Source organism: Nothobranchius furzeri, chromosome 11 (assembly GCF_043380555.1).
Source record: "Nothobranchius furzeri strain GRZ-AD chromosome 11, NfurGRZ-RIMD1, whole genome shotgun sequence".
Lineage (NCBI taxonomy): Eukaryota > Metazoa > Chordata > Actinopteri > Cyprinodontiformes > Nothobranchiidae > Nothobranchius > Nothobranchius furzeri.
This window is the reverse complement of record NC_091751.1, coordinates 27,405,308-27,431,378: the sequence shown is the minus strand read 5'-3', so window position 1 is coordinate 27,431,378 and position 26,071 is coordinate 27,405,308. Positions and strand designations below refer to the sequence as shown.

Genomic DNA, 26,071 nt, shown 5'->3' with positions numbered 1-26,071 from the left:
TGATCTGAAAAACACTTTACTAAAAACACATTTGTGTTTACTATTTAGCTCTTGTTTAAGTTAATTTTATTTTAATACAGAAATCATGTCCTGGATAAGGTAGGCTGTGATGATTACTTGCAGTAATAGATCTTGAGTGTTTTACCTCGACTGCAGCTGAAAACGTGATGGGTTTGTTGGTCCTGATGAGAGCTAGACACAAGCAGTGGACCTGCTTGTGTTAATCTCTTATTACTGTTTCAACAGACGCTGAGGGCCTCCCAGCCTCTGCTCTAGGCTGCTTCTTTGCGAACATACCTTCTTCTTGTTGGGTTTGTGGGCATTCGGGTGCTGGAGTACGTGGAGCAATCTGAAAATGGGCTAGACTTGTTTCTGGTGTCACAGCTGTTGGTCCTCAGCCTTGGAGAAGGAAGGAGCCGTAGAGGAACGCACATGTGCTTTGTGTGTGTGTGTCAGAAATATTACAGAGATCCAGAGCAGCTTATGCCTGACATCTATCCACGTTATTCTTACGGCCCATGATGCTTTGCATGGAAGATGTGAGCAACTTCCGGTCTGCGTTTGTTTAAATTGCGATCCCTTCGCATAAATCCTCAATTTTTGGGCTTTTAGAGATGGAAAACGTGTGTAAACACCAGCTGTCGCAGCTCAGACGAGACACTGTCACACTCCTTCTGCATCAGAGGGGCGGGAGGAGGATTGTAAAATCTGGCCAAAGCTAACATACAGTAGCATTTTAGCTACTTGGCTACAGCGAGGCAATAAACACTCTGAAAAGCTCTGAGGCTTATCAGTACCTACATAGTAACAAGGCTGGTTGTGTTTTGTTGACAGAGATGGGACACAATCTTATTTACTTAACAGCCTTAAATCCCTCATCACCAAGCCTGAGTTTGAGACTTAGTTTAATCAAACAGCAGGAAGCACTTTTAGGTTAGCAACAGCAGTCTGAACTCATGTTACCGTGTGACCATTCAGAAAGAAGTGTACATCTAGTCATACCCGTTGTTCTTGTTGTGAGACCACGGTCAGATCTCTTTACTACCTGTCGTCTCTTCTCCGGAGGTTTGTCACATCCAACAACAAAGTAGGATGCGAGCGTTCCTCTCTGGTTTTCACACCAAAATGAAAGAAACACAAAGTGTGTGGTTGTCAAGTTAGGATTTTTCAGCCGCATCCCTCTGGGTTCCTCATCTGTAGGAAGGCGTTGAAAGCTGCACCTTCGCTCGCCGCCACCACACTGGAGGTGCATGCTCTAAACTTCACTCATGGGGTAAATTATTTTTAAACTCCTCTTTGAATGTTCGAATAAACCGCTACAAACAACTAAATCTAACCATGCAATTCAATGGATATGTGCTAGTTCTGATGTGTGTGTGTGTCTTGTACATGCTACATACTGAAGACCATTCTGACCATTTTCCCTACAAAGAAAGGACATTTTTTTGGTCCTCTCTTTTTTTTTAGAAGCTTACCAGAAGCTTACTATACCATTAGAGGTTTTAGTTAAGGTTAGGGGTAGATCAGCACTGGTTATGGTTAGGGTTAGAGTATGGGTTAGGCATGGTGGAGTCACAAAAATGAATGGGTCAATGGAGGGTCCTCACTATGATAGAAAGTCAGACGTGTGTGAGTGTGTAAGCCCCATGAGATGTCTAAGCTGCAGCTGTGACACACCTGCTTAGACTCTATCAAAACCTGGATGGTGGGAGCTTTCTTCAGCTGAATGAAGATAAGACTGAGATCCTCATCTGTGCCCCAGACAAGCTGGTTCCCAAAGTCAAAGACTCTCTTGGTCAGCTTGCTTCTCACACCAAACCTTCTGTCAGGAATCTTGGCGTGACCTTTGACCCAGCTCTCACCCTGGATTCTCATGTCAGTTCTCTTGTTCGCTCTTCCTTCTTCCATCTCAGGAACATTGCTAAGCTGAGTCCCATTCTGTCCCGCTCTGAACTTGAGACAGTTCTCCACTCCTTCATCTCCTCACGCTTAGACTACTGCAACTCTCTTTTCACGTGTCTGAGCAGAACCTCCCTGAACCGTCTACAGGTGGTTCAGAATGCCTGTGCTCGGCTTCTGACCAAGTCCTCCAAACACACCCACATCACCCCGTTTCTCCTCCAGCTTCACTGGCTGCCAGTCAACTTCAGGGTTCATTTCAAGATCCTGGTTCTGGTCTATAGGGCCTTACATGGACAAGCACCATCATACATTGGTGATCTTCTTAGTCCCTACACTCCCAGCAGGTCCCTGAGGTCCAGTGATCAAAGCCTACTGGTTATGCAGCACCAGGCTAAAGACCAAAGGTGACAGATCATTTGCTGCTGTGGCCCCCAGACTCTGGAACTCTCTCCCCCTGAGCCTGAGATCAGTGGACTCAGTGGTCTCCTTTAAAAAGCAGCTGAAGACTCACTTGTTCAAGCTGGCTTTTGTATGACCTTCTTCACCCCTCTCTCTTTATTCTGCTCTCTCCACCTATTCCACCTTCCTCAGGATCCACTGATTTCCCTCTTTCCTATTCACTCTCTCTTTCTTTACATTTTTAATTACAATTGTCTATTTTTTGCTCATAAAAAATATATTTTTAATCATTTTCTAAATTCTTTTTTTATATTTTTACTATTTTTGTTTTTGTCAAGCGCCTCGTGATTTTTATCTTGAGAGGCGCTATAGAAATGGTATTTTCTTCTTTTCTTTCTTCTTCTTTTTCTTTCTTTCTTTCTCTTTCTCTTTCTCTCTCTCTCTCTCTCTCTCTCTCTCTCTCTCTCTCTCTCTCTCTCTCTCTCTCTCTCTCTCTCTCTCTCTCTCTCTCTCTCTCTCTCTCTCTCTCTCTCTCTCTCTCTCTCCTGTTCAGGACGAGTGACAGAACCCCCCAACATTTAAGTAAAAAAAGACAAAAACGTCCAGATGTACATTTGTTTGGAAGTATTATCATTAGTAAAAGTTCGACGTCTGCATGAAGCAGCCTGTCAGGAGACATAATCAGGGTCTGTCATTGTTAATCTCCTTTTTATGAAGATGAACATCACATTAGAAAGTATGGAAAATGCCCTCACATCCCTCATTATTCACTCTTCCAGTGAAGCAACACCAAAGCACCTTTTCCTTTTTATAATTGTGAAGTAAAGGTGTGATGGAGACTTGTCTGCTCTGAGCTTGTCTCTGGAAACAAAAGAGATACACGCCAGCTATGTTGAAGCACATTAGGTTATTAAAACTCTCTGGTCCTCTTTTCTGTGCAGCATGCGCTCTGCTAGTAATGTCCATTTACACTCGTGTAACTCTCATGGTCAATTATGAGCCATTTCCTGTCATCGAACGGACTGCATCTGACACGTTTGGCACCTTTCTCCAGAGAAGGCGTGGAACCTCTGAACTGCTCAGAGGATCCATTTGGACTCAGAAGGATGGATGGGCCTGGTGGAGAGAGAGGAGTTTAATGTTCTGAGACTTGGTTGGGGTTCTGAGAGAGAAGACATTTGTGGTGCTGAATTCAGACGCCTCGTGGCTTTTCAGATGATAATAATGTCTGATTGAGAAGAACTTCACCCCACTTCAATGGAAGGACAAAGTAGAGTTTAGGATCTACACCTGGACATCTTTCTGGTGCTTTAGCAGAAGCTTTTAGCTTGTTTTTATTTATAAGCAGAAATATATAAGCTCATTTCAGTTTGATGCTTTCACAAAAGCACTTCTGTTTTCCAAAACAACATCACAGCCCATGTTTTTCTGCTTATTTACTTGACTTTTCTGTCAGTGTTTTAACTCCACGGTGAAAACGTCACATTCATGCAGAAACACCAGTAGCAGCATACAAATCCACACAGCCACACACTCCAGAGACGGTGTCGAGGTTGACCTCATTTGTAAACATACTATAAAAGTTAATTGCACGCTGCGTGTCAGCTGAGCCGCCGAGTCCGTGTGGTTTTGTTCCCCTGATTTGCCGCCGCAGCTCTTTGATTCCAGAGCCAGTGTGCTGGTAATGACTCCGAGTCCCACGCGAGCGCTGCCGACATTTCATCTCATTTCATCGGGTCTCAGGAACGGAGAGGCTCCAGTTTGGGCTCTACAGGGGAACGCTCAGATCATCCAGTTGATGTGCTGTCTGTCTCAGATTCTTGATTACCTTTTGAAACCTTTTCTTGTCTTTAATTTCACTCACTGTTGGCTTTTGATTGTTTCATGCAGATTGTGTGGCAGCCGTGAGAGAAACTTCTGGAGTTGTTTCCTGAGAGTAGAAGTGATGTTGCAAAATCTCACCTGTCAGTCGATTATGATCTTAGCTCGGAACGGTTTCACACCCTCCCACAGCGCTGCTGGAGGTGGGTTCTCTGGCTGTGTTGTCTCTGAATAATGCCGTGAACTCCATCTGTGGTCAAATTGACTCTGCCAGAAAGTTCAGCCATGACGGCCACTGAGAGCTGCTGCTGCAGGCTAAGAGCCGTCAAAGCTAGCACTTGCAGTGAGGAGATAACGGAAGCCACCCCTGGTTCAGAAACCTTTGATTTCTCTCTCTATTCAGATGATCAGCATTTAGACTTTCATTCCTCTAACTTATCTTTTTACATGTTTATGTTATTCTTTAGATTTTAGCAGGTTTTCCTTTCCTTCCATCTTATGTTTGCCTCACCGCCTCCTCCTCAGCAGCTGTGTGTTCAGTGATTTTATGCCTCTTAACTTTCTACTCAAACATCTACTTGTGTTATTCCAGTTTTTTGTGACAGCCCAGGATCAAGATAAGATCGTTATGGCCCCGAGTTTGTGTTTAATTTTAGTCGTGCCGTTGCTGAAGTGAACCCTCGGTTGTGTGATGAGCTGATTAGATATGTGTGTGTTGCTGTGCCTGCGTGGAGTCGAGCCCAGATTCTCTTGTTTTTCCCCAGCTTGGCTCTGACTCAGCAAAGAGACGTCTGATGATTTCTGTGTTGGCACTGGCGTTATGGCTTTGGTGATGTCTGCAGAGACGCTCTGACAGGCGGGAACAGAGACACATATATCAATACATTTAAAACTCCAGCAGACGAATGGGCACGTTTGCCTCAGCTCATTTAAAATCGGTCTCTGAGTGTGTGTCACGACCGGCTACATGGAGAAAACTCACACGAAAATCGTATTTTGCGCCTATTTTCTACTGTTAAATGTGATCATGTCTGTTTTAGATCATCCATATTGCGCAACATTAAGCTGATTTTACTGCTGATCAGATAAAATAACCGAATCAAAGTATTTTTTTTATTTATTTTAGGAACAAACTTTGCAGGATTATCTAAAAGAAAAGATGCATTTGGAGTTATTTTATCAGTTCATAATGTTGTTACTGAGCAGCAAACTTAAGAGATTATTTATAAATATAAATACTCTGACCTTTGAGAAGGATTTTATTTAGTTTCTTAGTTCAGAGAGCCATACAAACTCTGTTTTCTGTCTTGAAGAACCCTGGCTTAGTTAAAAACTGCTAAACTTTATTTTTTTGTTTGTTTAAGGGCTCAAAACAAATCTTGTTTCTTGTTTACAAACTGAGAAAACTTTTTTCATGAATGCAGAGAAACGCCCTCCTAGTTGGTGCTCTGGTCTGTGCCCTGAATCGACTGCAGGTCGTCCAGAACGCTGCTGCCAGGTTCTTGACAAACATGCTCTGACGTAGCCATATTACCCCTGTCCTGGCACATCTTCACTGGCTCCATCATTTTCCAAGTACAGTTTAAGCTATTGACTTTTGTCTTTAAAGCACTCAATGACCTGGCACCTCTCTCTCTCTCTGACCTGCTCACTCCCTATGTACCCATGCACACGTTGAGGTCGGCTGACCTCCTGCTGCTTTGCACTCCCCGGATGCGTTATAAATCATGGGGTGAACAAGCATTTGTACATGCTGTCCCAAAGCTGTGGAACTCTCTACCTATTATAGTTCAATAGGCTCCATCATTGGCGGTTTTTAAATCTCGTTTTAAAGACCCACTTCTACCACTTGGCTTTTAGACCGTGACTCGTTTTATTGTATTATTGTATTATTGTTTTGATGTGTTCTTAGTATTCCTCATGTTTTCTTTGCTTTCATTGATTGGTATTTTTATCCTCTGTTTTTGTTGCTTTGATTGGTCATGATTTGTTCCATCCTGTGCAGCACTTAGGGCAGCTCCCATGCTGCGTTTTAAGAAGAAGAAGAAAAAAATATCTTCTCTATAGCACCTCTCAAGGTAAATATCACGAGGCGCTTCACAAAAACAAAAAATGTAAAAATATAAAAAAGACACCATGGGTAAGGGGGGTGGTGGAGGACCTAAACTTGGAGACGGCCACAGAAAAGGAGCGCTCAGATAGATAAGAGAACCACTCCAGAGCAGTTCCTGATAGGCCTACCCAGTCTCTCAGCCTCTCCAGTAGCAGGTGATGGTCAGCAGTGTCAAAGGCTGCAGTCAGGTCCAGCAGGACCAGAACAGAACAGTCCCCTGCATCACTGTGGGTCAGAAGGTCATTAGAGACCCTAAGAAGAGCTGTTTCAGTAGAATGAGCTCTACGAAAACCTGACTGGAAGCTATCATAGATGTTATGTTCATCAAGAGCAGCTGTGAGTTGTTTAGCCACAACCTTTCCCTAGATCTTGGAGATGAACGGAAGTTTAGAGATGGGTCTGAAGCTGCTATGGAGAGAGGGGTCGAGACTCGGTTTTTTAAGAAGCGGGTGGATTACAGCGTTCTTAAAGTAAGCAGGGACCTGACCAGAAACCAGAGAAGCATTAATTATAGAGAGCACGCTGGGACTGATGGACTGAAAAGCACTTTTAAACAAAGATGAGGGTAAGATGTGGAGGGGACATGCAGAGGTCTTCATAGAGTTAACTAGTTTGGTTAACTCAGGCAAAGAAACAGGAGCAAAGCTATCTAGGATGATGGGCCTGGTTGGAGTCGGGAGAGGCGGCGATAAGGCTGAAGGAGAGATGCTAGATCTAACCTTATTGACTTTGTCCACAAAGAAAGACAGAAAGTTCTCACAGTCTGCAACAGAGTGGATGGAGGCTGTAGGAGAGGCAGGAGAGACGATGCTGCTGATGGTGTTAAACAGCACCTTGGGGTTCCCTTTGCTCTGGGACACCAGGTTGGAAAAATAGGCAACCCTAGCGTCTCTGACTGCAGAGTTAAAGGATGTCAGAAGATCTTTTAGGTGCAGCAGATGGACATGGAGATGGGTTTTCTTCCACAAGCGCTCAATTTTTCTGCATTGGCGCTTCAGGCTGCGACGGCTGTCAGTAAACCAGGGAGTAGGGTTCACTGCAGGAACTGATCTGGTTCTGACAGGACAGATGTTGTCCAGAATGGAGAGGCAGTGCTCATTAAACTGTGAAGTTAAGGAATCTGGGTCGTTATCAGAAGAACAGGGTGGATCAAAAGCAGCAGAAAAATTGCTAGCTGTGCTCTCATTAAGAAAACGAGAACTAATCATATGGCGAGCAGGAGGTGGGGACGCAGAAACTGACAAGTTAAAGAAAATGCAATGGTGATCTGTAATATAAACGTCCTCAGGACAAACACCGTCAGCATTTAGACTCAGGGTAAAAACAAGGTCTAGAGTGTGTCCCCTGGTGTGTGTGGGGCCAGAAACATGCTGGGTAAAGCTGAAGGAGTCCATAAGGCTGGAGAAATGCATTGCAAAGTGATCAGAGGGATCATCAACGTGGATGTTAAAGTCACCAACAATCAGCAGTCTGGACAGCTTCACAGTGGAGGATAGAAAGTCACTAAACTCCTGAAGGAAAGAACTGTTTGGACCAGGTGGACGATAGACCACAGCACAGCAGAACGAGTCCTTACGCCCGACTTTAATCAGCTGCAGTTCAAAGGAAGCAAAGTGACCAGAGGTTGTAGAGCTACATGGAAGATGGTCTCTGAAAACAACAGCTAGGCCTCCACCACGACCAGAACCCCGGGGCTGGCTAAGAAAAGAATAACCACTCGGGCAGAGTTCAATCAGACCAGAATAATCAAATGTTTGCTGCCAAACTTCAGTCAGAAACAGAAAATCCAGGTTTTAGACAGAATTAGATCATTGAGCAGGAAGGACTTATTGTTAACAGAGCGGGTATTTAATAGAGCCATGCTGAGTGAGGTGGAGGAATCAGAAACTACAGAAACAGCTGGAGTTAGTGGACGTAAATTAGCAGGATTAGATCCACGGTGTTTATAAAAACCACTTATGGAGGGAACAGGAGGAGAAACCACTGAGGAATGAGGATAAACCGACCTTAAATAACTTGGTCGGAGAAACCGCGCCGCACCGCGGCCTGGCGGGAATGTGGAAGTGGCGCTCAGGTCGCCAAACAAATGACAAGAAGCTAGAAGATCACGCCGATGTTTACCAGATAAACCACGCTTTCAGAGAAGTCTTATTCTCACCTGGATTCCTGCTCATTTACCTCTTTTCCACCAATGTTTTCCCGGGACCGGATAAACATCGCTGGAGGCACCCTGGTAGGAATCATCGTTTGGCTCCGGGCCAGTGCGCCACTCAGATAAACTAACTGGGAGGTACGTCCTCGGTGCATCTTGGGCGATCTTGAACGAACAGAAGGACAAAAGAGTCTGGCGATCATAGAAGATGGTAGCAGGGACAATACTGAAGAGGATCACAGACAGGAGCAAGATGGAAAAGAGGAGGTTAGTGGAGAAATTTTTGAAAAAGTGGCCGGTGACCACGGCTAAGCCAAGCACAGGTGCCATCTTGTTACCGACCAGACCAAACAAGTGTTTAAATGTGCTATATAAATAAATGATGATATGGTATGGTATGGTATGGTATGGTATGGTATGGTAAGATTAATTTCCGGTTTCAAGACCCTCTAAGCTTTATTTTTACCTCACTGGTTTAGTCATCACTGGTTATTGTATGTCATGGTTGCTTGCAGGTGTCTAGATGGAACTTTGTGAGGTATTTTTATGACCCATGCTGAGCTTTAAAGATCACAGCAGCCCAAGTCCCATAAAAACTCGTTTTTCTGATGTGTTTTTTAAAACTGACGAAAATAACGTGATTTCTTTAATTAAACATCTATTTAGAAACCCTGAAAGATGTGGTTCACTGAAAAACAATGTATTATTTCAGATTATAATCAGTCACTGAGAGATTCATGCAGGCTGAACATTACATAGTCTCCTACACCTATCTCCTGCATTAGCTTCTGATAGAAAAGAGATGATGAAACTCTAGGGTTACTGCCGTTACATAAACTCTAACTGATTCACTTAATGAACACTTTGCTGAGCACTCCAGGGGTAAGATGGACTCAATTAGAACTTACAGTTTCTCTGAGAAAAAGGCTGATTTTATTATGTTTTTAACCTGAGGACACACCAAGCAGTTTTGTCCTGGTTGATGCAAAGATGCTTGGAAGAGTTTCCCCCAAGTTAAACCAACCACCAAACAGATTATTTGAATCTGAAATTTTAAATATTATCAACTGCTCTCGGGGTATCTCGGGGTCTTGTTCACGAGTGAGGGAAAGATGAAGTGTGAGATCGATAGGCGGATTGGTGCTGCATCTGCAGTGATGCGGGTGTTGTACCAATCTGTCGTGGTGAAGAGAGAGCTGAGCCAGAAGGCAAAGCTCTCGATTTACCGGTTCATCTACGTTCCTACCCCCACCTATGGTCACAAGCTTTGGGTAGTGACCGAAAAAATGAGTTTGCGGGTACAAGCGGCCAGAGTGAGTTTTCTCCGCAGGGTGTCTGGGGTCTCCCTTAGAGATAGGGTGAGAAGCTTGGTCGTCCGGGAGGGGCTCGTAGTAGATTCGCTGCTCCTCCATACTGAGATGAGCCATTTGAGGTGGCTCGAGGATCTGGTTAGAATGCTTCTCTGGTGATGTTTTTTGGGCACGTCCAACTAGCAGGAGACCTAAAGAAAAACCCAGGATAAGCTGGAGAGACTATGACTATCAGTTGGCCAAGGAAGATCTTAGGATTTTCCCCTGGAGGAGCTGGCCCAAGTAGCTGGGGAGAAGGAAATCTGGGCCTCCCTGCTTAGGCTGCTGCCCCCCACAACCCGACTCTTGATTAGCGGAAGAATATGGATGGATGGAAGGACGGACGGACGGACGGATGGATGGATGGACGGACGGACGGACTGCTCTTTTCAGACGGGTCTTCCCAGTGCCTTCACCCAGCAGGCCCTTTCCGAAGAAGAGCTATCTAGGTCACAGTGTTTTTATAAACTAAAGACCTGTATCCAACTTATCATTTTATGTACAATTTTAGAAAAGCTTGTTTTTATTCAGGTAAAAAAAATTTATTGACAATAGCATTTTAGAAAATAATCAATCTTGTACATAGATGGTTCACATCCTACCTCACAGACAGGACTTTCATGGTGAGTTTGGATACCTGTTCCTCTAGGGTCCATGGGATTACATGTGGTGTGCCCCAGGGTTCAATTTTAGGCCCAGTGCTTTTTAATCTTTATATGCTCCCTCTTGGCGGAGTCATCAGGAGACACAGGGTTAACTTTCACAGTTAAGCTGATGATACACAGTTGTACATCTCCGTGTCTCCTGATGACTCTCGGTCAATGGATGCACTTTTTAACTGTATTTTAGACATAAAATCCTGGATGGCAGAGGACTTTCTCCAGCTCAACCAGGACAAAACTGAAGTTTTAGTCATTGGTCCTGAGGCCCAGAGAGAGAAGCTTTTACCAAAAGTACAATCTCTGTCTTTTAATCCATCTGAACAAGTGAAGAACCTGGGTGTGATTTTTGACTCTGAGCTGACTTTTATCCCACACATTAAAAATATCACAAAAATTGTTTTTTATCATCTAAAGAACATCGCCAGAGTCTGCCCCATTCTCTCTCGGGTCAATACGGAGACGTTGATGCATGCTTTTATCACCAGTAGGATAGATTAACTGCAATGCCCTGCTTTCTGGTCTTCCCAAAAAGAGCATCTCAGGCTTACAAATTCTACAAAATTCGGCAGCACGTGTCCTGATGAAGACCAGGAGGCGGGAGCACATGACACCAGTTTTAGAATCATTGCATTGGCTCCCCGTATGTTTCAGGATCCATTTTAAGGTTCTTCTAATGGTGTTTAAGTGTCTTAACGGTCTTGGGCCTTCTTATCTATCAGAACTGCTTTTACAATATGAACCCTCGCGGCCTCTACACTCCTCTGGCAGGCGTCTCCTGGTCATCCCTAAAGTCAGGACACAAACTCACGGTGAGGCGTCCTTCCAGTGTTATGGCCCTCGCCTCTGGAACGAGCTGCTAGAGGACCTCAGGGCTGCAGAGAACGTTCATGTTTTTAAGTCCAGGCTCAAGACCCATCTTTTTAGGTTAGCTTTTATCTAAATATTTTCTACAGTTTTATTTCTCGTTTTACATGATTATATTTTATTACTTGCTTTGCATGTTCTATATGATTATATTTTAGCACAGTTTTATTATTTAATATTATTATTTTACTGTCTATATGATTTTGTTTATTACTTATTTTCTAACTTTTGTCATTTATATTAGCTCTTTTATTATATTTTTACTCATTTTAATCCAGTGTTTCCTCTGTAGGGGCCCTCTGCCCCGGGAGCGGTGGTCGACTGTAGCTTCCTGGGCGCTCTATAGGTGGGGGTCTATGCTCCCCCTCCACTGAGCGCCCTGACTTAGTGTGGAAGACCTGATGCTGCCGGGGCAGACGGCTCCTCTGATGGCGTTTCCTTGCGATGCCTTACTTGGCTCATCTGGACTCAGCCATATATAATTTTTACTTGTGTGTGTGTGTGTGCGTGTGTGTGTGTGTGTGAGTCTGTGTGTGTGTGCGTGTGCTTGCATATGTCTGTTAATGTTTTTAACCTGTTATGGGAATCTGGGGTCATTTTGTAAAGCACTTTGAGTAGCACTTTGTTTGAAAAGCGCTTTATAAATAAATTTGATTGATTGATTGATTGATTGATTGATTGATTGATTGATTTAGGATGAACCACAGTACAGTACATAGATAGCGCTACTCAGAATTGTAAATTATTTGAGATTGAATCTGGACTCACACAACCTCTCAGTCCTGGTGCTACTGGATCCACGTGTAGCCTTAAACACAGAAGATCACCAGATTATTTTAAATAGACTGCAAAACCGGATCGGCCTCTCTGTTTCTGTGCTAAACTAGTTCAGCTTCTGCCTCACAGACAGACATTTTAGGGTAAGCTTGCATACATGCTCATCACAAATCCATGGTGGCGTCCCCCAAGGCTCCATTTTAGGCCCCGTACTTTTTGACTTGTACATGCTGCAACTTGGTGGGGTCATCTGGAGAAAAGGGAAGCTACTATCTCCTCCAGCTGACTTCTATGTGCTGAAACAGGAGCATCTGAACCTTTTTTCCCCACAGAGATAGACCTACAAGTTACTCCTACAAGAGACCACTGCAAATGGATTGATTAAACACCTTTAAGAGTAGAACTTATGATGCGTTTACTATGTGGTCAGCTCAGTCTGGCTCTGATAAGGTCAGTGCTTTTACTTTAGCATTGTCCGTGCGGAGCCAAATGATTATTTTTCAGCTCCGCTTCTCTGCGATTTGTTTCGAGCTGAGCTGACCCAACGTATCCACCTATAGACTGATTGGCCCGCTGAAGATATCTCACTCTCATGGCTACGTGCTAGTGGGAGCTGCTGGTTAGCATGAGTAGAATCAGTGGCAGCTTCCCGCGGATTCAACAATCTGGATGCTGCATGATCACGTATCAGCTGATTTATCAATTAGTGAGTCTACCTCTGATGTTAGCTCCTCTTTTACTCCGTTTTAGTAAATGGAGATGTTTTGGTAATCTCTAAATTCTGTCTTTGGTCCATGCAAAAGTTTTTCGAGCATATGTTCTCACGCCTTGAGCAGTGAACCTGTCCAGGCGGGTGAAAAGGTATTTTCACAGGGATTCTATATTGTAATTAAGAGTCTTCTGTCAATATTTATCCTGTACTTGATAGGATTTCACAGGAATTTATCTGGCGAACACGTCCCATGCTGCTGATTTAAGAAGTTGGTTTATCTAGATGGATGCTCCGAGGCATGCTTCTGTCTGCAACCTTCAAGTAATTACTCCTCACACCTACCCTCAATGGATCGTGATGAGATCACACTCTCGCACATGCATTCTCATTATATTCACCTCTAAATCTGTACACGTCATTTTGATGTATCCCTGTTTAGTGTTCCTACTCACAAGAGTCTTAAGGAATGGCGTTTTACTGGGTCTCTGGTTGTTTGTCATCCCTGAGCAGTTGAAAGGACCTGTAGCTACGGGAGACAAAACTTGCCTGAGATAGGCTTAGTGGGGCGACGATGTCACTCAAATAAATGAAGGCTCTAATTCCATTTGACATTCATCTAATAAAAACTAAATTTCGGTTATTAGAGTGACAAAGAGACGCAATAGGATCCACTTGACAGTAATTGCCTTGCAGCCGGTCCATTTCACGTGGATCTAAATTTCTATAGAATGGATTGGAGAGGGGTAAGCAGTGCATCATGATAAATAGAAAAACGTTGAGTGAGAGATGACTTTCTGCTCCTTCATCATGACAGTGGTGACACAGTTATCACAGTTTACTCAACCAGTCAAATTGAGGAGCTTTTTTAAAGTTTGCTCAAGATTGCAAGAATTATTTTAATGGTTTTAGGCATTTCTTGACACCTTCACACATACCACTGTTTTGCTTTTGGACTAGCTTGACCCACTGGAGTTCCAACTGTCTTCAGAACCAAAATGATGGAAAAAGAAAAGAAACAGAAACATTTCAAGAAAGCCATCTTAATCAGCAGACACATAAAATAGGTCTTTTTGAAATGAACAGCATCAAACAGAGAAGAAAATGGTGTCATTCCAACTGTGGAGGGAGTGTGAAAAACACAACATCCTTGTAAACAACACCCTCAGACAAAAACCACTTTGTGTGAAGGACAGAACACCCAAACAAGCTGAGTGACGCTGATATTTCGGTCCACTGAGGAGTGTTCAGACCGTTTTTTAGGAAGGCTAAACAATTGCACACAAGAAAGGCTCAACAGAGGAGAGCAAACTCTTCTGGTCAACTCTCAGCTCTCCACTTCTATCTTAAGGACAAGGGACACTCTTGAGGACAGGACTGTTCAAACAGGGCTCGTCAATGGTTTGAGAGAGAAGCTGAACTCGCCATCTTTGTCAAAAGAGAAAACCGATATTGGGCAAAGGAGGAGGTCCAGGGTTGAGAATGCAGCTTTGGATATAATATCTAGACCTGGGGTATTTAATTCCAGCCCTGGAGGGCTGGGATGCAGCATGTTTTAGTGGTTTCTCTGCCCCAACACACTTGGTTAAACCACCTGTACAGCAACTCACCAGGTTATGCAGAATCCTGTAAATTACCTGCCGATTGAAATCAGATGGACTTGAATACCCCGCTCTAGACTTTTTAACTGAATTTCACACCAAGCATGTAACCAGAAGTGAAACCATGAATGTCAACCAGGGCCGTGCAGAGACCTTTGACGGGACGGGTGCTCAAAGTAAAAAAAAAAAAAGGGGGCACTTGTAGAGCAATCCAACAAGTTAGAACATTCAGATAATGAGACCCTTGGGTTCAAACAACATAATAAAAATATATCATTTAGTGTCATTAGTGTTAATGTCAGTTCATAAATAATAGTTTTAGTTTATAAAGCTGACTTATAACTAGAGATGTTACAACTACATTTTTGCCCCTGATCCGACTCCAAGTTGTTTGATTTTTGATTATCTTCCAATAGTGAGTCCTGTTCTGATACCAGGTGCTGATGCAACACATTATAAAAGAAGAAATAAGTCGTCCTTCTGTCTGTATTTGTCATTTTGTTATTTTAGCCTGAAAAGGTCACTCATTCAGGAAGTACATTTAACAGGAATCAAGATCATTTATTGCTATTGCACAGGTGTACAACCAAATATATTTTGCGCCTACTAAAGACAGCTCTAGTAAGAGGTAGTAAAATAAATGCAACCACAGGAAGTGATCCAGTGTGATCTACAGATATGTTAGCTGAGATCTTTTTCCTGTCAGTAGAAAATTCTTGATCCCATCCCATGATCTCACTGAACGTAACACTAAACATGAGAGCTCTGCTACCAACCTAACAACAACATCCTTTACACAAAGGCACCATCATCACGGTGATCTCTGAGAGCTGAATCATACAAATGTCTGTTTTTACGTACCTCTGCCATACTAGTTCTTGCCGGTCCGCCATGTTTTTCCGCGTCCGACCGTCTGCGTGGTTAGAAAATTTCCTAGGTGCGCGTTGCGGAAATGTTGGGCTATGCGGAGACGCGGTGGAGGGGTGTGGTTGTTAAAATGACGCAATTCCGCCGCGCGGAGCCGTGCGGACCTCGCGGACGCGTCAAGCATAAACCAACCTTAACACCCATCACACAATGCTCCCACCCTTTTTGGTCCCTCCCACAACTGGTGAGCCCATGGGAAGGGGGGCCCACATTTCTTCTCTCAGCCGAGTTCTTCTTTTAAGTTCAACTGAAATCAAAACAAGAATTTTTCATAAGGAAAGCTAAATAAATGACTTATTTCATCCTCTGTATTTTGAGAAGCTGCAGGAAAATAAAAGTTTTTAATGTTTTTTGATAAGAAGTGGAGTGATTCCATCTGACAGATGGTCCTTACAGTACCATAACAAAATTCAACTGAGAGATGAGACCAAGTCACACAGTGTCCTAGAAGTAATAAAGACAAAAGCTGGAAGCTTGTGTTTCGTTATTTTTTCTTTATGCTACAGTGTTTTCTTTCCAATATCTCTTAATCCTAATCGATACAACGCTTTGGTGCCATTTCTCCCCAAGGCTTTGCGTGCCAGGAATTACCCTGTCCCATGTGAGTTTCATGAACCGCTGCAGGATCTCATTACACTTAAGCTGCAATGTGCAAAAAGTCACTCCCCAACACACAGTCGGTCCTTTGTGTTTACTGTGTTCTCATTAAGGATCGTTGTTTTTTCAGAAAAGGAGAAAATCAGCAGGGACTGATAATCATCAAGCCAGCTCTGTATCCATGTTTTTGTGTCTTGATAAAAGCTTTGCTCTTTTATTAATTTCCAAATCACTCTTTGAATCCATTTTTATGTTTTTTTTTTCTTTCGATGGGAATACTACAAATGAAGTTATCATCATAACTGCTTGACAAATTGCTTTTTTTAGATTGCTGTTGGTCCACATGGGGAAGCCATGTTTGGTGCTGAATACTTTAATAAAGTGGACGTTTATTCTCCTTGTTTAAATCTCAACTCATAGTAGCTAAACTCAGGATGAGAAGCATTTGGCAGGTGTATAAATTTGGGCACCACGAAAAAGAAATTAACTCAACATTTAGTAGATCTTCCTTTTTCAGTAATAACAGCGTCTACATGCTACCTATAGCTACCAATGAAAATCTGTTTAACTCTCACATATCAATCAAAGTCATTTTATTGCCATTTCTACCACATGTGCAAGACATACAGAGAAACGAAATTGAGTTTCAGTGCACACAATTCAGAGATCAGACATACATGGGCAAGACACATAACAAGAATTGGTGACTGCGGTCATTCGCAACATGAGTCGCGCTACCTTAATAGATAGATGAAAAGGGTGTTACATGAGGATAATTGGGGGTAAGGTAAAAAAAAGGCATAGCAGAGTTAGACCCAGCGGGGAGTAACTCTATTATACAAAAAAAAACTCCTCAACATAGAAGCACGAACATCACAGATACAAAACATCAGAGTCCGATGGGGAGGCGGGGTTGGGCGGGATCCTGAAGCCTCCAACGGGAGCTGCCAGTACGGCGCATCAACCAGCTGCAGACAAACAGGTGGGAGGGAGAGATAAGGAACAGAGAGCACATTGAGTTTCCCGCAGGTCGCTGACCTCGAAGCAGAAGTCACGATCTGAAGGCAGGGGGAAGGTCGGGACACAGCATCTGTCAGCATTCCTCCTTTCGTGGGGGTGTGTTGAAGCAGCCTTGGAGGCTGCCTTAGCGTCAGATAAGGATAAACATGACTTTGTTTGGGGCAGGCAGAGATAATTTTCCTCTCTGCCTTGGAGTCTATAAGTGGTCATTCATGTCCACCAGTGAAGCCAATTATACGTTCTAAACATCCCCACATCGTCCGGCGACCCTCTCCGAGATGACATCCATCTTGCGCACTAACACAGGCAACGTCGCGAGGACATTATCCAGCTTACGGTTCACCTCGAGTAACGTCCCAGTCTGTCAGGTCACCGCACGGGCGGCACATTCCGTGGGTGCGGGTCGCTCTCCAATCGCTCCCGTCTTCCCAAATTTCCAGAAAACCAGATATCCTCCCACTCCAATCAGAAGAAATCCAGTGATCATCAGGCCGAACATCCACAAATCTTCCACGTCCTCGATGGACAACTGAGAAAGGCACACGATTCGCCAGACCTCCCAAGAATCGAGTGCATATCCCGCTGCGAATGTCCCCTCGGGACAGGTGGGAGCCCCCTTCTCCGTTCTCATCATAGAAAAAATTTTATCAATCACGTTGAATGACCAGTTAATTAAGTCCATTTCCAAAAAAAGAAGTAGCGATTTCAGGAGAAATGCAGAGAAGTGCTCTGTAGGCAGACAGAGACAGAGAGCTTTGGGGAAGCAGATAAGGGAGCTGAAGAAAAAAAGCGTCTGTACTCTCTGAGGGCTGAGCATCTCCTTGTGTTAAGTGCGCCAAATAGTAGAACAAAGTAACTCCATCTGCAGCAAGATGATGTTGTAGGTCTTTGGTGCTGGTTTGTGGGTTGACTGACTGTTCTCACCATTCTTTACTTCTGTTCAGCTAAGCTTTTTCTTGGTCTCAACTTGAATTCTGGCTGTGGTCTTCCATTTCCTCAATATGATCCTAGCTGTGTAAACATACATTTCTCGGCATAGATGAGTAAACCCCACTACATTTGACAGTACATAGTTACACCTGGAACACACCAGGCGCGGAACCGCGACGATGTGCCACGACGTGCCGAACACTTCTAATCTGCACCCTTGTTAACCTACGCTCTCGGTCACATCAGCTGTGAAGTGCCGCGAAGGCTCATGCCGGTTACCACTCATCTCCACTACAAATAGGTAAAAGAGGCTACAATTTGCACCAGCTCACCAAAATTGGACAGTTGAAGACTGGAAAAATGTTGCCTGGTCTGATGAGTCTCGATTTCTGTTGAGACATTCAAATGGTAGAGTCAGAATTTGGCGTAAACAGAATGAGAACATGGATTCATCATGCCTTGTTACCACTGTGCAGGCTGCTGGTGGTGGTGTAATGGTATGGGGGATGTTTTCTTGGCACACTTTAGGCCCGTAAAGCCCTTTTCCATCGCCAGGTCTGGAATGGCCCGGTCTGGTTATTTTTGGACCGGTATGTTACGGTATGGGGTCTGGAATTTTCAGACAAGTGTTTCGATCACAGTTTGGGCCATCACGTTGGCAGGCAGGGTTAAACGAACCATCATGCACTATTTTAAAAGTTGTGAAACTATTCAGTATGTCTGTGCTGCAATAACTGGTCTACAGAGCTAAAGACAAAAACAAAATGCTTACCATAGCCTTCACATGTGACTTCAGAGTGCAGTCGCTAAGTCCAGAAGCCTGTCTCGCTGCCTCGGCTATAAATAGCATCCTGCGCGTTGTAGCAACTTCGTGTATTTCTCCCATCCGAAAAAATAATCCACTCTGGCTGTTTCTGGCTTTCTGGCTTTAATTTCTTCATCTTGGCCCGACACTGAGCCGACATCCGCTGCGATTCTTCGGCTGCCTTCTGCTGAGAAAAAAGTACTGATCTGTCTAGCTTCTCCTGTTGACTCTCAAGATGAAGGTGAGAAATAAATGGAACTCTGAAGGTGACCAGCACTTCCTGCTACTTGCTGCAATTTCTTCACTTTTATGTACAGCTAACGAAAATACAAACAACGGAACTCCGTTTGTTTTCCTTTTTGCAAGTAGTGACATATTTCTGTCAACCAATCAGTGGACTGTGTTGTTTTTCCACCCTAACCGAATCGCTCCAGGAATTTCTGGACCTACAACAGAAGGGATCCCAAAAAGTTCCATTACTGGTGCGGTCCGGGTCGGTTGTCTGGACCGGTTTTACGATCGGAACAGAAAAATTAGCGACCCGATCCTTCCCATTTCATGCCAGTTTGGGTGGTGGGAAAGGCCCATTAGTGCCAAGTGGGCGTCGTTTAAATGCCACGGGCTACCTGAGCATTGTTTCTGACTATGTCCATCCCTTCACCATGTACCCATCCTCTGATGGCTACTTCCAGCAGGATAATGCACCATGTAATAAAGCTCCAATCATTTCAAATTAGTTTCTTTTACATGACAATGAGTTCACTGTACTACAATGGCTCCCACAGTCACCAGATCTCAACCTGATAGAGCATCTTTAGGATGTGGTGGAACGGGAGCGTCGTGCCCTGGATGTGCATCCCACAAATCTCCATCAACTGCAAGATGCTATCCTATCAATACGGGCCAGCATTTCTAAAACATGCTTTCAGTACCTAGTTGAATCAATGCCACATAGAATCAAGGCAGTTCTGATGGCAAAGCTTTCTCTAGAACTGCTGAATCGCTGAGCTGAACTGAACTGATGATTCACCAGAGTGATCCAGGTTTAATGTTCTCATGTGTAACATTATTAATTTACATTTAATTAAGGACCGCAGGACATTAAAATTTCATATCTAGTATGAAATCTATCTTGCGGACCACTGGTTTATTTAATCAGAAGATTGGAACTTTTTAATGCAGGGATTTAGATGACACATTGTATTAACTGAGAGACAAGAGAGAGAGAGAGAGACCTTCAAATGTTTAAGATGGTTTATTACTAAATAATTTTAAACAATTGAAACAAGACTAACTCTGCTAATGTTGGATGCTCTGTTTGAATGAGGTGTGAGATGGTTGGTGTGTGTGTGTGAATGAGTGTCATTCAGAACCCTCGTATCTTGAGAGACAAAGTCTGAGTGGGAGATGATGTTTTGCTCCTAACTTATCAGAGTAGCTTTATAACCACATGAGACACCATATTGTCGCATCCGCATACCCTCAGAATTGAGACCTCCGTACAGATCCGGATGCCAGGTCCAAGACCCTCTTCTGGTACTGGAGCCGATGAAACAGCGTCGACAGTACGACAAACCAGTCTTTGGATAGTCTCCAGGTAAAAGGCGACAGGTGGTTCACAGCGTCAAAAGGGAACCCTCCTTGGGTCAGCGAGTTCAGCTTTTATTCTGAAAGGCACCGTTGCTTGGTTCACAAAAACAACAGATTTTCCCCAGCTTGATGGTTCTCAGCTTAAAAAGAGAAGTACAGAATGGCCAGTCCAATACTTCACTTAGCATGCGGTGAACTCTATGGGATCTTGAGAACTGGCTTAAGATGGCGTTGGAACTGTTTTATCAATCATGATGTAATGAATTCTGGTCAAATCAAAGGTAGTTAAAAAATCCACAAATTTTTTGGTGCAAAATGCCATTAATTTATGTTCACTTAAGCAGCTGTTTATGTGTATCAAAACTACATCAAAATTTAACAGTGTAAATGGGCGGACATATCCTCCTGATCATAGACACGTTTAACATCCAATTACTTAGAGTTGCTTTGCAACATAAAACTCGTGTGCCAAATAAATAAGTCAAATCATAAAATAGCACAAACTCTTGAATAAAACTAAGCAAAAACCAAGGAGAAATAGTCCTTTTGCTCAAGTTTTCAACCTTTCAAGTTTTAAAATCCTTTGTCAGAAACACCAGCATGTTCACAGATGTGGGCTTAAAGTGACAGTGTGTATGTTTCCTGGTGATGGGGGCAGTAGATACCTAAATCGTTGTAAGCAATCAGTATTTTACGGTTTTTATAATGTTTATAAATGGAGAAAGTTTTTTAACTGCTTGTTACAAATCAGTAAATTTATTTTGACCTCACAGGCTCCCGTAAAAGGAAACATGGTGTAGCGTTGATGGTTGCTACATATGTATTAAAATAACCAGTAAGTTGTGATAATTCCATATAAATATGAACAACCTTTCAGATGCAGAGCTGGTTGCTGGAATGCAGAGGTGTTTCCTAACTAATCTACTGATGTTAGTAAGTTTATTGAGTGAACTTTCCACCACAAAAGAGTGGAGTGGAGTGAACCTTCCACCACAACAGAGGATTATACTCACTGTCTGCTGGTGGACTAGTCACATACCCACTCAGTTCAGATAATAGCCTTTCTGAAGTTACAACTGTCTTGCCACTAACTGGTGCCTTCAAAAAGCTCCTGAGACTTTTCCTTGGGTTTTTTTGCACTTTAATGCTTCGCTATCACTCTCACTGAAATATTCTGTATGAAAACATGGATCAAGGAGAGAAGCCATGTTAACAAGCCTCTTTAGCTTTTGTTGATGTAGTCAAGTACTGCTGTTTTGATGTTTCTCTGTTTTACTTTTAACAGGTGAAGAACTGGCTTAACACATGAAATGGTCACATACTCGTCAGCAGAAAAAGCATCACTCAATGTAGTGCTGATCGAGTCAGGCATTTCAATGTCTTGCCATGTCAACATGAGGTGCCTTATCAGCAGTTCAAACCTGTTATAGCCTTTTCTTGTTCCAGCAGCCGCTGGTTTAGTCTCTGCTTAGAGCCCCAACGAGTGCAACATTCAGTTATGAGTTTGTATTCTGGTAGGCCCAGTTCTTTTTGGGCAGCCTGCAGAGATCACTGGTGCTTCCAGCTGTGGCCAAAACCACCAACAATCTTCTTTCCCACTCCCAACTGCTCAATCAATCCTTGGGTCCTTCACACTTCTTTCTAAAAGACATAAATTTGGGGCGACGGTGGCACAGGAGTTAAGTGCTCGCCTTGCAATCGGAAGGTCGCAGGTTCGAGACCCGCTCATTCTGTCGCTGTCGTTGTGTCCTTGGGCAAGACACTTAACCCACGTTGCCTGCTGGTGGTGGTCGGAGGGACCGGTGGCGCCAGTGCTCGGCAGCCTCGCCTCTGTCAGTGCACCCCAGGGCAGCTGTGGCTACATTGTAGCTCATCCCCACCAGTGTGTGAATGTGTGTGTGAATGGGTGAATGACTGATTGTGTTGTAAAGCGCCTTGGGGGGTTCCAGGACTCTAGAAGGCGCTATATCAAATACAGGCCATTTACCATTTAAATTTAAAAGTGCAGTTCGTTACTCAGCGCCAGTGTCAATGCAGTGTGGACTGTGACATTTAAGTTTTATTTTTAAGTTGAATGTATCACACACACACTCAGACACACACACACTCAGACACACACACACACACACACACACACACACACACACACACACACCTTTAATAATTTCGCATTAAAATTATTTCATGAGTTTTACATCTATATAAAGTTCTTATTTCTCATATGTGTGGATAGATAGATAGATAGATAGATAGATAGATAGATAGATAGATAGATAGATAGATAGATAGATAGATAGATAGATAGATAGATAGATAGATAGATAGATAGATAGATAGATAGATAGATAGATGCAGGCAGGCAGGCAGGCAAGATAGATAGATAGATAGATAGATAGATAGATAGATAGATAGATAGATAGATAGATACAGGCAGGCAGGCTAGATAGAGGCAGGCAGGCAGGCAGGCAGGCTAGATAGATAGATAGATAGATAGATAGATAGATAGATAGATAGATAGATAGATAGATAGATAGATATGGCAGGCAGATAGATAGATAGATAGATTTAGGAGTAAAAAGAACAATGAACTAGTTCGTTTTTGGAACTGTGAACTTAGTTAAAACATTTTTAAAATTATGAAATAGTTTGTTTTAAAATGTATGAGCTGAACTTTAAACTAGTTCATTTTTTAAACAAACTTTCCCAACACTGCAGATTGTTTGTTTAGTCCGCTTCTTTGGTCTCACTTCTACGCTTGTTGAAGCAGACGCCTCTTCACGTGCTTTAACAGCATTGTTGTACTCCAACAAGTGCTTCTGCTTCAAATGCTGAAATCGGTTTGTGGTGTTTCCTCCCTTCGCCTTAGCGGCACTCTTCCATGTTCTACAAAAAAATTGTGTTTTGTTTGGTATCTGACGGGCCAAAACAAAACCAGTTCCACACCACTGAAGTAGCACCTTTTTTTTTACAAAACAATTCTTGTTTATCCGTTTCATTCAGTCTCCTGTCAGAAGTTTACCCAACCAATCATGTGTTTAGTGGATTTGGAGAAGGTATTCAACCACATCCACAGGGGGGCCCTCTGGGAGTATGGGGTACCAGGACATTTAATAAGGGCTGTTAGGTCCCTGTGTGACTGGTGTCAGAGCTTGGTCCGCATTGCTGGCAGCAGTAGCTCAGGTGGTAGAGCGGGTTGCCTCATGATCGGAGGGTCATGGGCTCGATTCCAGCTCCCGCCAGGGGTATCCTGCTGTTGTGTCCTTGGGCAAGACACTTCACCCAACTTGCCTGTGTTAGTGGTGGTCAGAGGGGCCGACGGCGCCAAATGGCATCCTCGCCTCTGTCAGACCTCCCCAGGGCGGCTGTGGCTACAAGTAGCTTACCATCACTAGCAGTGTGTGAATGTGTGAGTGCATGAAAGCGTCTTTGGGTGTCTAGAAAAGCGCTATATAAGTTCAATGCATTATTATTATTAAGTCGAGCTTGTTTTGAGTGAGAGTTGGACTCCACCAAGTTTGTCACCGATTCTGTTCATAACTTTTATGGACAGGATTTCTAGGCACAGCCAAGGTGTTGAGGGCATCTGTTTTCGTGGCCTGAGGATCGGGTCTCTGCTTTTTGCAGATGATGTGGTCCTGTTGGCTTCATCAGAACGTGATCTCCAGCTTTCGCTGGAGTGGTTCGCAGCCGAGTGTGAAGCGGCTGGGATGAGAATCAGCTCCTCTAAATCCGAGACCATGGTCTTAAATTGGAAAAGGGAAGAATGCCTTCTCCGGTTCAGGGATGAGGTCATGCCTCAAGTGGAGGAGTTTAAGTATCTTGGGGTCTTGTTCACGAGTGAGGGAAAAAAGGAGTGTGAGATCGACAGGCAGACTGGTGCTGCCACTGCAGTGATTGTACTGGTCTGTCGTGGTGAAGAGAGCTGAGCCGGGAGGCAAAGCTCTCAATTTACTGGTCGATCTACGTTCCTACCCTCATCTACGGTCAGGAGCTTTGGTTAGTGACTGGGAGAACGAGATCGCGGAAACAAGCAGCTGAAATGAGTTTTCTCGGCAGGGTGGCTGGGCTCTCCCTTAGAGATAGGGTGAGAAGCTCGGACATCTGGGAGGGGCTCAGAGTAGACCCACTGCTCCTCCACGTTGAGAGGAGCCAGTTGAGGTAGCTCGGGCATCTGGTCAGGATGCCTCCTGAATGCCTCCCTGGTGAGGTTTTCCGGGCACGGCCAACTGGGAGGAGACCCAAGGGAAGACCCAGGACACACTGGAGGGACTATGTCTCTCACCTGGCCAGGGAATGCCTTGGGATTCTCCCGGAAGAGCTGGCTCAAGTAACTGGGGAGAGGGATGTCTGGGTGTTTCGGCTTAGGCTGTTGCCCCCGCGACCTGACTCAGGATAAGTGGCTGAAAATGGATGGATGGAGCCTCTTTTGCCCTTATCCTCAAATGTCACTATGCTTTTTCCTCCATGTGCATATGAGTGTAAAAGCAAAGGCCTTGTGCACGTGCGTTTTACCCATAGTCTTATCTCGATGTTTCATTTTCTTACCATTGCCTAACATTGTATCAGTATTACCGTGAAAGGTATGAAATGGCCCAGTCCTAGTGGGGTCTCAACAGGCGAGGAAGGGTTTATTGTGATGTCACAATAAGGGACTTTTGAAGCGGTCTGTTTTAGAGATATAATTTCTAAATCTAAACACTGATAGGTACTGATGTATCATTTCATTGGTGTTTGGTGTTTCTAGAGGCAGTAGAGATCCAAATGGCAGCACAAAGGATGCAAAAATTCAGATTTGCATAATATTTACCCCTTAACCTTTTGTGAGTGACAACTAAGTTGTAGAATGAGAATTTGTGTCTTGGAGTGAGGGAGAAAACAACTTTTCAGGTTAGAATAATATATTTGCAAATGATCCCTAGCTGTACATTTATAATGTTGTTCCTAGAGCTGTAGTCTTCAAAGGTGTCTTAATATGAGCCAGATATACTCAAACTGCTTTGTGTGGCATAATTCTTACAGAATTATTATTGGAATAGTACTGGTACTTTTGTACTTATTTATATCTCTCAGCAAGTTGAACAGAGTCACAATGTGATCATGTACAGAAACACACGGAAGTGTAAGTCTTCACAGTGAGAAATGAAAGCAATCACATTTTACTAACGACCACTTGCCAAATTGATGTCACTTTTATAGAAAAGAAGCTCCCAGTTGGAAGGTGTATGAATATTTTCTGAGTGAACAGTGTGTTCTCGGCTCTGACAAATGCAGCAGATACCTTTACGAAGTGTTTCACAGTGCAGCTGGTTTTCTATGCCTGGATGCACTAGATTGATGTGGGTTTTTTCTCACAAAAGATAAAACAACTTCACTCAGCTTTCAGCCACTTTTCTTGTTAATTTCACACTTTTTAACCATTTGAATTGGCGTCTTTCTGTGAGCAGAACACTCAATCTGCATTTGACTCACTACAATGATCAGTCAACAGGTAAAGACTAAGACCATGGGCTGTTAGCAGGAAATAAACGAACCATTTAACGGAGCAAAATGTAAGATTTTTACAGTGAAATTATCATAAAACAACCTAATGTCTCAATCATGTTGGAAGGAAGGTAACATTAAAACAGCCGGCTGGGGCATTGCCAGTTTTTCTCTTTAACTCATTCACTGCCATTGACGACTAAAGTTGTCATTTTAAATCCAACCATTTACTGCCAATGTCGTTTGCATTTTGTTTACTTTGTGGGCATCGGAACGAGCCCCCGCACTATGAGAACAAACATCTCCGCTCTGAAGCTGATCTTCATCCGCATACGTCACATGTCACGTGATCAGGAAGCAGAAAATCCATGT

At 43.5% G+C, this 26,071-nt stretch overlaps 1 protein-coding gene across 2 annotated transcripts in view; it reads left to right on the top strand.

The window, feature by feature from the left end:
- Positions 1-26,071, top strand: part of vps50 (VPS50 EARP/GARPII complex subunit) — a 224,695-nt gene that overhangs the window by 141,169 nt on the left and 57,455 nt on the right. The window lies entirely within an intron of this gene.